General features: G+C 35.0%; 1 pseudogene; it reads right to left on the minus strand.

The window, feature by feature from the left end:
• Positions 1 to 14631: 14631 nt before the first annotated feature.
• On the minus strand, positions 14632 to 15280 carry LOC121028000 (ADP-sugar pyrophosphatase-like; annotated as a pseudogene).
• Positions 15281 to 15657: the final 377 nt, after the last annotated feature.

Here is a 15657-nt window from a genome sequence, read left to right on the forward strand (position 1 = left end):
TCTGGGCTGATGGCTCAGAGCCTGGAGCCTGTTTCCGATTCTGTGTCTCCCTCTCTCTCTGCCCCTCCCCTGTTCATGCTCTGTCTCTCTCTGTCCCAAAAATAAATAAACGTTGAAAAAAAAAATAACACAAAGAAATGCATTCACACATAAATACATACACACACTATCACACATACAGCTTGTGTACGCATGAACAAATATTCTCTGTAACAAATATAATTGTCAGTACTACCTATTTATAGTGTTTTAAGTTGTTATTTCATACTAGATCTCTACTATTGATTAATTCACTGGGACAGATGTATTTTTGACGTAGAAAAAAACTGAATTATTCAGGACAGGTTCAGATCCATTTTACCGAAAGTTAAAGATCATTTTAGGGGCTCCTGGGTGGCTCAGTGGGTGGAGTGTTCAACTGCGGCTCAGGTCATGATGTCACGGTTCATGAGTTTGAGCCCCACATTGAGTTCTGCTCTGACAGTATGAAGCCTGCTTGGGATACTCTCTCCTTCTCCTCTCTCTCTGCCCCTCCCCCAATCATTCTCTCTCTCTCTCTCTCTCTCTCTCTCTCTGTCTCTAAATAGATAAACTTAAAATGAAATGAAATACTCTGTCTCCTTTAAAATTATATCATTCGTTACTCCTTTTTCTACTTTGACCAAGTCAATATAGAAATGCAGCCTTTAAACAAAGATATGGTGCAATATAATCAAGTGGAGTTTTTACAGGGCACATGCTGGCTTCTCAAAATATTGATCTCCAAAAGTAAATGGAACAACACATTGATCTAGGAAGAACAAAAAGCAGGGGGGAGCCAGATAATGGGCGAGGTACTCTTCTTTACAAAGAATAGAGCACATCTTGCAGAGACAATTGAAGGAAGACTAGAAAGGTGAAAGTGTGGAGAGATTTTAAAGTGAAATGAAGGGAATTTTTAGAAAATAAATCTTACTTTAAAAGTACAAGGTGAAGCCAACAGCAGAGAATAGAGTTTTGAGGAGAGTCCCAGAGAAAGGAAAAGCACATTAGGGTGGAGTTTAGTTCTGGCTTATGTCTAAACAGAGGGGATTTGAGGAAGTCACCCAATCTTACTAGGTCAGTTTTCTCATATGTTCATTAAAAAGCTGGTCTGTTCCAGTGACAATCATGTTCTACTCATAAAACTGGCCCCAAATTCAACTCCTGGAGTTTATCTTGGGCAGAATCTATGGGATCAAACAACTTATAAAGTTCTTTCCAATTGTAAATTACCAGTATATTTACTAAGATAAGTTGTATTAGGATTACTAAATCAAGGAGTATCTCAGGTCACTTTGATGACAAGAAAATATAATAAATTGATTTTATAAAAAGGTATGAAAGTGTACAGTGGTGCTTAACCTGGATACACTATTTTGACAGATGGTACCACCATCCACAAATTCACAAAGTCCATAAACCTGGGAATCATTCCAATCTTTTTCCTTTGACTCTTTCCTCTTTCCCTATTACCACTAAACACTCACAGGTAATCAGTGTCCAACTCCTGACAATTCTACCATTACCACTAAAATCTGCCCCCAAACCAAACAACTAATGTTCAGTTCCTCCTGCCTCCAATCTTACAATCTACTTCATTCTCTCTACTATTAAGACAGACAGAGATAAATCTAAAAGTCAAATTGGACCTCACAAACACTAGCATAAAACTTCCAGGATTCCTCATTTTGTAGAGTCACACTGTCCAATATGGTAATGCCAAATCACATATGACTACAGAGTACTCAAAACTGGGCTAGCCCAAATTAAGAATATATGTGACTATAAAATCTATCCCACATTTCTAACACTTTGTAGAAATAAAAAAGTAAAAATGCCTTTTATTTTGTATTTTGATTATTGATTTGCTAATATTCAGTATATATCGGTTTAAATAAGCATATTATTACAATAATTTCACCTACTTTTTAATGTTTCTACTAGAAAATTTAAAATTACATATGTGTCTTATGTAATATTTCTATTGGACAGTATTTTTTTGCACAAATGATAACAGGATTTGGGGACCAAGTAAAAGTCACAAATGTAGTACATCTTGCTCAAAAAGGACAAAAAAAGTGCTCTTAAAGGTACTAAAACTTCTTTTCTTCCATGGCCTCTCTCTCAACTTGTTATGTATCTCCTTAGTTGCTATTTAATATTGCATTTCCTTCAGCATATACAAGTGTTGTGCAAGGGCACTGCTGGGCAAAGAGAAATGCAGACCCTCATGACTCAGCTCAGCTGCTACCCACCAGCTACTGGGTTACCTCTTCTTACTGCACTGGTTAGACATCCCTGAAATTGGTTGGGTCTTCTAGAGGATGGTTGTCAATCTGTGAATTATGGTTGATTGGTATGATAAGAAATAATTTCACCGGTTTTAATGACAGCATTTCAGTAAAATAAAATAGAATATATCAGGAAGAAAGAGTAAATAAAATGTTAGGGTACATAGAAATTAGTGAAATGTAAGTATTATTTTGAATATGTGTGTGTATGTGTGTGTAAGAGGTCATATAATAAAATCTGTATTTTCCACAAGTGGTGGTCAAAAAAGTTTGAAAACACTCAATTTACCACATAAATGGCTTTATAATTCTGACCCTGCCTGTACTTCTATTCTAAAATCTTAAATTTCAGCCATAGTTTCCTGCACATTCTATAAACCATTCTTTCCAAGAATAATGCTACATGCTGATTTTGTCTCCTCATATACCCCAGTCAGTCTGGCAAAATCGTACTCACTTTCTTTTTTTATTCTTAGTTAGAATACCATCTTCTCTGTGAACCCTTCCCACAACTCCTTTATACTTCCTTCCCCTTACTGTTTTGAACTAGAGTTTGGGTAGATCTCTAATAACTGGAAAGAGGTGATAGCAAGACAATCTCTAAAAACTTGAAAGGTGGCAGGCAAATAGCATCTTTGACCAAATATTGTCACACATACATTTATTAGCAAGTAGGAACAAAACCTAATACAAACTATTGTGTGGGCTTAGGGTATCTTGGCATTGGGGTTTTTCAAAACACTGTTAATGAAAAATTACATAAGGCAAATGTGACTACATTTTGGGGGCAGGTTTTGGAAACCAAAACTCTGTGGACTAAGTCCTTTAACAATCTAACTGGAGATTGATGCCTAAATATATTACATATAAGGCCAACTAGATTCTTAGGCCCATTTCCCCATGCTAGGGAATAGTGAGGGTATCTCTCAAATATCTTAGGTGGGACACACACACACAATGTACTAAATTCTTAAGAAAGCCAATTGCTCATTTTCATTAGCTAACTAGTCATTAATTTCACCAACACAAATCTAACTGTAGTAAAGTCACTGGTGTAGATTAAATAAGGATAACTGAAGCATGTAGCAGCTGTGCGTGGAGATCATTCCGATTAAAATTAACCTGGATTGTGAATTATTGATTAGGTAGAACCATACTTAAGCAGTAAACCACCGTGTACATAATAATCTATGGATAAATTATTTTTGAGTTAATGGAATATAATACAAAACTAGAAAGTATGGCTATGGTCAACGTGGCTTGACTGTTGGAGGTCAATTATAATGTGTTTTAAAATTAGTTCAGGTCACAGGTATACTAGTACCAATAGATATGAAAGTCCAAAACATGGAAGGATTTTGATGATTAGTATACCAATAATCTCTCTCTCACCCCCCACATGTATATCTATATATCATATATCTATATCTATATCTATATCTATATCTATCTATCTATCTATCTATAACTTAAAGATCACAGATTTTTTTTTTCTGAAAGTTCTTCAGACTATTAAAACCTGTGCTCTACCTTTAGGAAAATTAAATTTTCTCTCTTCTATGCACCCAAAATGTTACGATTATTCCATGATTGAAACTTATTGTTAGTGAAAGAGAGGAACACAGTGTTTTTTCCTCATTTTTGATTAAGTCCACAACAGTAAACACGTTATCATACCAAGATGAGTGTGAGTTGAAATCCCATCCTTAAATGAAAAAATTACTAAGTTTTCTAGAGACTTTTTCTATGCTTCATGGACCCCAGGGCATTATCATAGATTTATGAAGTCAGATAAAGTGAAAGTAGAGTGATTGGTAAATAATTTTATTTGGAGAGAATCCCTACCCTAATTAGAATCCCTACCCCACCCCACTTTTTATGAGCAAAGAGAAGTTACTTCCCTATAATTCTAAAGCTAGTGAAATTTATGGAAGGAGCAGGGAGACCTTCAACATACCTGAGGTGTTCCATGTCTTTCAGACACACCTAAGTTAGTATCTCATAACTGTGAAAATCAAAGTAGACAGAAAACTAGGAACTTCTAGAAGACAAAAGAAGGGCTCTTTGAAGTAAAGCCAGAGAGTGAGGGTTGTTGCTTTTCTGGAATTGGCCTGGCCACCCAGAGTTTGTCAGGGAAAGGGCAACGGAGAAGTGAACGTTTCCTATGCACCAGATGTGGATGCAATGAGATAGGATCATGGAATTGGTGGAGGTGGACAAAAAGAATTCAGAGTAAGAGCCTGGAAATGTGATCCTTAATGTGCAGGGGCCACAGAAAGAGCCTGAAAAGGCCACCCAAAGTAGTTACTCTTCAGCCAAGGTTAAAGGAATTTCTAGAGGAAAAAAAAAAGTCAGAAACTTTTGAAGAACTTAGGGATAGTGAAAGTTGACTTCCCCAAGAGTCAGGAGCATTCAAGGAAGCTGTTTAATTTTTTTAACATTTATTTATTTTTGAGAGACAGAGAGAGACAGAGAACAAGTGGGGGAACAGCAGAGAGAGGGAGACACAGAATCCAAGCAGGCTCCAGTCTTTGACATGTCAACACAGAGTCTGACACAGGACTTGAACTCACAAACTGGAAGATCACGACCTGAGCTGAAGTTGAAGGTTTAACTGACTGAGCCACCCAGGCACCCCTAAAGAGGCTGTTTTAAATGTCTCCATGTTCTAAATGAAACTTTGGTTCATCATTACTTATCATCAGAGAAACATAAATCTAAGCCACAATGAGATACTACCTCATACCTGTCAGAATGGCTAAAATTAACAACTCAGGAAATTATAGATATTGGCAAGGATGTGGAGAAAGGGGAACACTTTTGCACTGTTGGTGGGAGTGCAAACTGGTATAGCCACTCTGAAAAACAGCATGGAGATTCCTCAAAAAGTTAAAAATAGAACTACCCTACAACCCAGCAACTGCCCTACTAAATATTTATCCAAAGGACACTAAAATGCTGATTTGAAGGGGGCATATGCATCCCAAAGTTTACAGCAGCACTATCAACAAAAGCCAAATTATGGAAAGAGCCCAAATGTCCAACAACTGATGAATGGATAAAGAAGATGTGACACACACACACACACACGCACACACACACACACTGGAATATTACGTGGCAATCCACAAGAATGAAATCATGCCATTTGAACAACGACATTGGAATTAGAGTGATTATGCTATGTGAAATAAGTCAGTGAGAGAAAGATAAATATCATATGATTTCCCTCATATGTGGGATTTAAGAAACAAAACATAAACATAGGGGAAGGGAAGGAAAATAAAATAAAAACAGAGAGGGATGGGCACTGAGGAGGGCAATGGTTGGAATGAACACTGGTGTTACATGTAACTGATTAAACACTGGGTTGTACTCCGGAAACCAGTACTACACTGAATGCTAACTAACTTGAATTTAAACAAACAAACAAACAGACAGACAAACTTTGGTCCATGTATCACTTTAATGAAGTAGCATTAATGTAGTATGACTAACCAATTTTTTTTCTGGCTCACAACAAGAATTCAACAATGGCACAGGATTTTCTAAGATCATTCTATTAATTTTCTAGTGTTTCTCTATTATTTCCAATGGCCAAAATGAGGGTGTACCCCTCAAGTCTTCCATCAAAAGAACCTGTTATGAGGAGTTAGTTAGCAGACATCCTGCAGCCTTGGTATCTGTCATAGCACTCATATTCAGATGTGCCCTCCCCAGACTCTTTCCAGAGTAAGGACTAAGAAGAGTCCGGTACTACATCTGGAATATTCGTATCCATGTAGAACTTATTTTTTTATCTTTATTTTTAACTTTATTCATTTTTGATAGACACAGCATGAGCGGTGAATGGGCAGAGAGAGAGGGAGACACAGAATCTGAAGTACGCTCCAGGCTCTGAGCTGTCAGCACAGAGCCCGACGCAGGGCTCAAACTCACAAACTGCGAGATCATGACCTGAGCTGAAGTCAGACGCTCAGCCGACTGAGCCACCCAGGTGCCCCTCCATGTGGAACTTCTTTAGAGGGTATTCCTTGCTCTCGGGTTCCTAGAGCTGGATTGAAATGTTCTCAAAGCAGCACCGCAAATTAGTTCTCTTTCTACTCAATTCTGCTTTCTTCCAACTCTCCACTCACAAACGCCATACCTCTCTGTTCACAAATGTTGCTCTCGTAGCTTGCTAGAAAATGGTTACTTCTAAATGTGAAGAAAGAAAAAAGCTCTAGACATTTTAAGCCTAAGTCTTAGTACTGATGAACCAAAATTCGAATTCTACTTGTATGATAATTGTAGCTCTATTTATGTTCCTCAAATTATTTGAAATGGTTTTAATGTCAGTGTGATTGACCTCTCATGTTAATTGTAATGTGAGCAGAGACTGAAATATTTGGTCATTGTGATGATGATTACAAATCACACTTATGCTCACTAAAGGATACCATCTACTATCTATCTAGCCTCGATATATGTATACATGCACGTGTGTGGGGTACATAGAGTGTGTGTAAGTATGACCTGTATATACACAGATGAAAGTGCTCAATACAAAATCTTAATATCTGCTTTGCAAGTATTACTCAAGTTAAATAAGTGACATGTGGAAATGGTTACCTTTATTCTGCCTGTGCCATCTGTGTAACCTTTGCTAGGCTGTTGTAAAATAAGTGACACTTTAAATTCATGGTAATGGGAACAGTTGCTTCCTGGTTTCATTGAAAGAAATGTCTTTATATCAATATGGCATTCCCTATATGTTCATTATTACTATTTAAAATCAACAATTTTACTGTTAACCATCCTGTATCTTACATATTTAATGTAACACCATTTAAATTGGTAAGGTCAGAACCTAGCACGGGGGACAGTGGAACAGTAAGCATGGAGATAAATCTTCTAGCATTGCAGCTTCTAAAATAAGCACAATGTTATGCTAAAAATATTTAAAGGTGGCTGTGCACTGGAAATAACACAGTATAATGAAACAAAAGCCCCTGACTAGTCTGATTCAATAACACATACCGACACATACATACAAACTCGCAGAAGATAAGAATTAAAACCAATGAAATAAGAAAACAAAACATAAATGCCACAAATAAAATTAATGAAACCAAACCTAGTGCTCTGAGATCAGAAAGATAAGACTGATCAAGGAAAACAGAGAAAAGAGAAAAATGACAATATTAGGAATTAAGGGGGAAGGTGGACTTCTATAGTTTCGATTGCCATTAAAAGAAAAACAAAGAAACACAACACCAGAAAACATGAAATGCTTAGGTACAAATATAACAGAATATATTCAAGATCTATATGCAAAAAAATATTTAATACACTGACAAGAAGAATCAAAGAATGCCTACATAAACTAAGATGTACCCTCTTTTCATGGAATAAATTATCAATTAAAAGGCCATTTTCTTCCTAAATCAATCCATCAGTTTTATTCAATCCCAGTAAAAATCCAAGAGGCTCTGCCCACCTCCCCCCCTCACGCAGCCAACAAAGAAAACTGAACTGATCTCAAAATTAAAACAGAGGAACTAAATTAGTCAACACAATTTTGAAACAGAAGAAATTATTTGGAGGATTCTCATGATTTAATTTCAAGAGTTGCCAGAAGCTACCATAAACAAGATAATGGGATATTGACAAAAGGAAGGGTACAACAATCAATGGAAAAAATTATAGTCCAAAACTATATGACTACATATATTGTCAATTGATTTTCAAAGAAGTTGTGAAGTAAACTGAATGGAGAAAGTATAGACTTTTCAACAAATTGCCCTGGAACATCTTGACTACACACACACACACACACACACACACACACACACACACACACACAGTGAACATTGCAAATGCCTCACATCATATAAAAAAATAACAAAATGATTATAAACCTAAATATGAACTTAAAATCATACATCTTTCATAAGAAAAGATAGGAAAATATGTGATCTTGGCTTAGACAAAGAGTTCTTAGGTATAATTAAAAAGCACAATGAAAAATAAAAAGAAAACCTGGACTATATCAAAATTAAAAACTTCAGCTCTTCAAAAGAAAATAAAAGAAAATAAAAAGAAAATAAAGAAAATAACAAGAAAATAAAAAGACAAGCCACAAACTAGAAGAAAATATATTTTCAAAACACACAATTGATGAAGGACTTACATATGGAATATATAAAGAGTTAGCAAAATGCAATGTACAGATTTAAACAGACAACTTCATGAAAGAAGATATATGGATTGCAAAAAAGCAAATGAAAGATACTGCTTTCCATGGCCAAAGTCCAGGTTCTAAAATGATCTGGCCATTGGCAAACTATTCCATCTGCTTGCACCAGGTTCCTGTTGCCACATTGCTTCCAAAAAACACTGGAGTAAGAATAATTTTCCCCCTCTGCTCCACTGATCCTTTCTCATTTTAAAAGATAAAACTGAATAAATAGTGACGTTATTAATCATAGGTTTAACGGATTTTCAGTATTCCTGAGTAGTAAAATATAAGGTGAGGTGTTTATTATTAGTAGTATAATTTCTTGGGCGTATACCAAACAAGTGTTCAAAATTCAAATTAAATACAATATATCAATTTTCTTTCAAAAAATGCATGTTTGTCTTATTCAAGGAAAAAAAAATCAATCTCAATTCATTTTGGTTTAAACAAAGTTGATGGCACCTAAAGAATAGTATGATCTGGAAACATTCTGACTCTGCCAGGACTTCATCAGTGACATGAGAGATAAAGATTCATGAATGTTAATGGTAGATGCTAAAACAAATTCTTCTTCTCCCTGATTCAAAGAGGGATAATAGGGATGGTGGTCAAACAACTTAGGAAATGAGGAACCATATTAAAATCATGTTAATAAAGAATCACTAACACTGAGGAAGCAAAACATTTCAAAACTCAATAAAATTGAGTATTTGAAAACAGCTGTAAAACATTTCCTGAAAAAACTAAACCCAGGTCAATGACTTTGGACTTAGGAAAAAAACGTGGAAAAAGCTACATTAGTATCAAGTAACATGTTCAAGCAAAGTAAGATGATAATGTCTTAAATTAACTATTCAGTCACATGAATTTTATAACAGATCTTACTCCCCAAGAGTGTATTGATTATATAGGAATAGCCATAAATAAAACACTAATAATTGTTACTATGATTTAATATGTACTATTTCAAAATAAATTATTACATACAACTGTAGTAACTAAGTAACAAAATATCAGAAAATAGAAAAACTCAATCTTGTATGCCATAAAAATATAAGATGAAGTATTATTCATTCAAAATTTATAATACATAAATTTCTAAAATACAGAAACTGATCATAACAGTGTTTGATTTCAACATAAATTTTAAATTATTTACTGTATTTTTATCTCCAAAGTTTTTATTTGAAAATTTAAAAGAAATAAAAAATCATCCTAATGTTCTGGTTGTTTTATTTGCTAATAAAAAGTTGTTATGAATAAGATTTTCAACATCTAGGTTACACATTCAATGGGTACTCAGCATAATTTTACTTTTAAAACATAGTGAAGAGAAATGAGATTATTTTTCCTAACCAAAGCATTTATGTGTATAGCATAGAGTCTCTTACATTTGTGTGCATGTTTTAAACTTGTGATTTTTCTGCATATACATGCTAAACTTTTGTAATTACCTGTTTTGTTTTCTGGAAAAATCTACCTAGCATCAGTTTACTTCTTTATTTTATCAGCCTTTTTTCATTTCACAAATTTCTGACAGAACTGTGTTTAATTCTAGGTCAAGTCCTTTGTAAACTAAGACAAAATAGTCTTTACTATTTAATAGTTTGCTATCTAGAGAGAGGAGAAAGAAACATTTAAAAGAGAAAAAAATATATATACTGTGAAAAGTTGTTTTATGAAGTGACAGATGTTTGACATCCACATATTTGAATAATTTGTCATACTTAAGCCATTCATTAAAGAAGAAATAGGGGCTCCTGGATGGTTCAGTTGGTTGAGTGTCCCACTTTTGACTTTGTCTCAGGTCATGATCCCAGGGTTGTGGGACTGAACCTTGCCTCAGGGCTTAAGATTCTCTCTCTCTGTCTCACTCTCTCTCACTCTCTCTCTCTCTCTCAAATAAAAATTAAAAAAGAAAACATAAAAAATGAAATAGAATACTACTCAAAGAATAAATTCACCCAACCAAGTCTAAACGATAACTCCAATGGTAGTAAGAATTAAGCTCTATATTTAAAACTAAGGCTAAATGAAATTATAGTAAGCAGTATAAATATTTTAAAAGTAACTTGAAATACTATACAGCTTCCAAATTACTAGAATGGGACACAAAAGGAAAAGAGCAGTCTAGATTCTCCATGAGAGAAAAACAATGGAGAAGATGCAGAATCAATAATATTATAAATAAACTACTATTTAACTGAGTATAAATGAAAATGAGTTAAAATCCTATAAAAAATAAAACTCCTCTATTAATCCTTGAAGAACTAAAAATTGACATGAAAATACACAGAGAACAATGATAATAAAACAACTATGTAGTAGGACCTATGAAATCACACTAAATCATTTAATAGAAAATTCACTGCTTTAAATTGTCACTTCACTAGGTAAGAAATTAACATGAAAGGATTAAGAAGGATATCTATCAGCATCCTTCACCATATTAACAAATGAAAGGAAAAATCAGTTATACAACCACATCCATGAAATTTTACTGCAAATTTAAAGGACCATTTTGTTTCTAAGTTTTGGGAGGGGGGTGGAGAAACAGGCAGAAAGAGAATCCCAAGCAGGCTCCACACTACTGGTGCAGGGCTCAACACAGGGCTGGATCTCACCACCCATGAGGTTGTAAACTGAGCTGAAATCAAGAGTTGGATGCTTTATCCGACTGAGCCACCCAGGTGCCCGTAATTTTTTAACAAGAATTACTAGCAACTACTTGGAATGAATTATAAGTTTTGATTTCTTCTCCTCTGTTTACTTCTTTTATAATTTTCTATTTTCATTTTCTTAAATTCATTTTGTTGCATTGAAGTACCTCTGTATATTTTTTTCAGGAATATTCACAGTTAAAAAGCTTTCTTAGTCTTTGAAAACCTGAATATTTCCATCTTCTTAGTTCATTGAATTATTTAGTATAGAATTATAAAATCAACTTCCATCTCCCAAAAGAAAGAGTTGTACCTATTGCTCTGTTGTTATAAGCAATACATTTATTATTTAAAAAGACTAAAATAGGGGCTCCTGGGTGGCTCAGTCAGTTAAGAGTCTGACTTCTGATTGGGTCATGATCTCACTGTTCTTGGGTTCGAGTCCCATGTTGCCCTCTGGCTCTGTGCTGACAGCTCAGAGCCTGGAGCCTGCTTCAGATTCTGTGTCTCCTTCTGTCTCTGTCCCTCCCCCACTCATGCTCTGTCTCTGTCTCTCAAAAATAAATAAATGTAAAAAAATTAAAATAAATAAGAAGACTGAGATATATACACATATTACATATATATTAATGTGTGTGTATGTGTGTGTGTGTGTGTATATATATATATACACACACACACACATGCACACACACACTAATTAATCATTGTGATTTGCTATAGTAATTTTAGATGGTACTGTAAGAATAAAAAAGTTTTCTTCTGTTATTAGTTTGCTAAGAGTTTTTTGGTCATGTTATATTTTTATTATTTCTTGATTTATTGGTATTTAAAGAATATTGAGGTATAACATAAAGTGTTATGTTAGCTTCAGGTACATGATATAATGATTCAGCAATCTTCTACATTATTCAGTGCTCACCATGATAAATGTATTCCTAATTCCATTTATTTATTTCATTCATCTCTCACTCTCCTCTCCCCTGGCAACCACAAGTTTTTTCTCTGTATTTAAATTCTGTTGTTTTCTTCGTCTTTTTTTGGTATGTGTGCTTATTTTGTTTCTTAAATCCCACATAAAAGTGAAGTCATATGGTATTTGTCTGTCTCCATCTAACTTATTTCACTTAGCATTTCACTTATCATTATACCCTCCAGATCCATCCATGTTGTTGCAAATGGCAAGGTCTCATTCGCTTTTTGTGGCTGAAAAATATTTCACGATGGACACACACACACACATGCACATACACACACACCCTATCCTTTCATTTGTTGATGAAACTCCATACTGTTTTACACAGTGGCTGCACCAATCTGCATTCCCACCAACAGTGCACAAGTGTTCCTTTATCTAAACATCTTTGCCAACAGATGTTATTTCTTGTCTTTTTTATCTTAGTCATTACGACACATGTGGGGTGATATCTCATTGTGGGTTTGGTTTGCATTTCCCTGATGATAAGTGATGGTAAGGATCTTTTCATGTGTCTGTTGGCCACTTGTATGTCTTCTTTGAAAAATGTCTATTCAGATCCTTTGCCCCATTTTTAACCAGATTATTTGTGCTTGGTGTTGAGTTATATAAATTACTTATATATTTTAGATATTAACCCATTATTGGATATATTCTTTGCAAATATCTTCTCCCATTCAACAGGTTCCTTTGTCTTTTTGTTGATGGTTTTTCTCACTGTGAAAAATATTTTTATTTTGGTATAGTCCCAATAGTTTATTTCTGCTTGAGAAGATACATCTAGAAAAATGTTTCTATGGCTGATGTCAAAGAAATCACTGCCTATGTTTTCTTCTAGGAGTTTTTTTTTTTAATTTTTTTAAACATTTATTCATTTTGGAGAGTGAGAGAGACAGAGCATGAGCAGGGGAGGGACAGAGAGAGAGGGAGACACAGAATCTGTAAGTTATTTCAACTGTAGTTCAAAGAATTACTATTAATTTTATATAATCTGCTTACCTAAGTAAAATTATTATTTCTATTACTCAGAAGTCTCTATTAATAGTCCACAGACTTATAAGGAGGTGAATTAGAACACAAATTATTTTGTGTAAGGGTGATACCTTGTATGCAAAGGGAGACTGAAATTGAGAGATGCCTTATTTTGCTTCTGATCTGCTTGGTCAGACAAAACATCTGTTTCAGTTAAATTTTAAGAGAACTCTACCCGGTAAATGTTTGATTCTAGAGTTTTATTTATTCTATATTGGTCAATTATTTGTCTGATCCATTGTCCACAGAACATAAAAACATCCCTAGACCACTTCTGCTTTTTCCTTGAAAAAAGAAGAGGCCCGCTGGAATTATAAATGCTGGGGCAGAAAAGATGACCACAAATAAGTAGTCTTAGGTGCAAACAGGTGTTAGAACTGCATGGGGTAAAACACTAGTTTTGACATAAGGAAGAGTGTTAAAAAGATCTTTTTTCAACTATTTTCGGATTGCTGTCTAGGATACCCTGACTGGTTTCAATCTCTCTGAAGGAGCCTGAATTTGACACTAGAATTTAAGTAACAGTAGAGGCTTGGCACATTTGTAGTCAATTGTAGGAACTGTGAATTACCGTGAAGTTCAAATATGCCTAGAAGGGGAGATTCAATTGTTCAAAAATGAAGTCTGGTGGTCAATAATCATCTAAGAATGGTAAGCTGGTATACTGTGTTAAATGAACAAATCAGTAGAAAAAAGTGTTAAATCTAAGAGGTAATTCCAGATGTCATACATATCAAGTAGTTTTTGTTTGTTTTGTTTGTTTTTATGAATTAGGATCTCAAAGGTCTAAATTGTCTTCAAGGCTTCCTATTATAGGTTAATGTTTCCTGAGATTGTTGCCAGCTTCCATGCATAAGAGAAGGCTTGGAATATGCGTTTACTATTATATACCTTCCGAAGATGCTTGTGACTTCTTCCATTCTCTCAAGTTGCAAAATACCTCTCTGTCTTAATAAATGAGTTTCTGCGTATCCTTCCTATACCCAAGCTGATGATAGGGCCCTGTTCCCATTCTTCATCAACTTTATTTTAGGCAATAATCCTAGAATGACACAGGTGCCTCTCATTCACATTAACTTCCCTTTCACTTCAGAGCCTATATACCTCCTTGTCTACTAGCATCGAAAATATTTCCCATAACTGTTCTGTTCTCAATGCTAGCTTAGCACTGAATCAGACTTGACAAATAATCTTTGTCCTTGAACATGACCTCACCTTTTTTTGGCTTTTTCCCAGGATCTAATTAATATTTATGTTCTGTCATTGTTTCAGATACCACTCCACTTGTGGATTTTTTTTTTCATTCTCCACTGCTTTAATTTTGTGAAAAAAATAATTTCAAATATATATTAAACTTAAGCTGAATGAAAATTCTTAATGAAGGTGGTCTGGTGATTTTGTTTACAAAAACATGACCACTGTTCCTTGGCCTTAAAATGTCAAAAAGGATACCTTAAATGGCTTTGTGTTTGCATGTGTCAGCACCAGAACATAGGGATTGACTCTGGCATCCACTGTCAGAAGTTCTTCAGCTACCAGAGTGTCAAGTCTCTTAAGCAGATCATTTCAAAGACATCACTTACACAAATTCTTCATCTCTGGATTTGCTTTGAGTCTTACATTTTCAGCATCATCTCCATTAAGTCACTGTGATGAAGTGCGTGTACAATTTGACATACCTGGATCCATACAGAGAGCTGGAGAATATTTAAAAACATCAGCTTCATAGCCAGTTTCATCCTCAAACTCCAGAAGAGTACCTGATTCTGGGTTTTCATGATCATCCAAGAGAACTGGGGGGTAATTCTAGGCATTAGCCTCCTATGGGCAGTCAGAACTGTTTCCCCAGAATGAGGCACTCATCACAAGTTCTTTTCAGGGGTGAGATAACTGCCATACCATCATTCAACTGCCCTTTTTCTGGTTGTACTTTTTACAGTTCCCAAGTTCTACATTTACCAGTAGGATCCATGTACATTGCCTTTTCAAGCTTGACCCATTTTCCCTCTGAAATGAACTCCTTTGAAATAAAAGCCTGTTTGGTATATTGAGAATTGGTTCTTGGTTTTCCATTTTCAAATCAGTTAGTTTTCAATGTCCTCAAGCAAGAAGTTCATGGCCAGGGTTTGGGGTAAAGGGAAGGTTATACCTTTGGAAAAGAGAATGAAAGAAGAAAAGACAAGTCCAAGGTAACAGTCTCAGAAGGTGCCAGTGTTTCACAGCCCCACCAAACCATTTCAGCCTTCTCTGCAATTTTAAGACAATAATTTGTGTTGTTTTCAGCCATTAAATTTATGGTGGTAGTTTGTTAAAGCAGCAATTGGAAACTAATGCAGATGGGAAAGGCCATCTTAAGAAGAAGAATCTGCAAAATCAAAGACTTGAGTCATGACCTTTTCAGAAAATGAGGGGGGTGTGGAGTGTTTTGAGTCCATATTCTGGTATAAGAAGGGCTGA

Source organism: Herpailurus yagouaroundi, unplaced genomic scaffold (assembly GCF_014898765.1).
Source record: "Herpailurus yagouaroundi ecotype Mexico unplaced genomic scaffold, PumYag 100, whole genome shotgun sequence".
In the NCBI taxonomy this organism is placed as follows: Eukaryota; Metazoa; Chordata; class Mammalia; order Carnivora; family Felidae; genus Herpailurus; species Herpailurus yagouaroundi.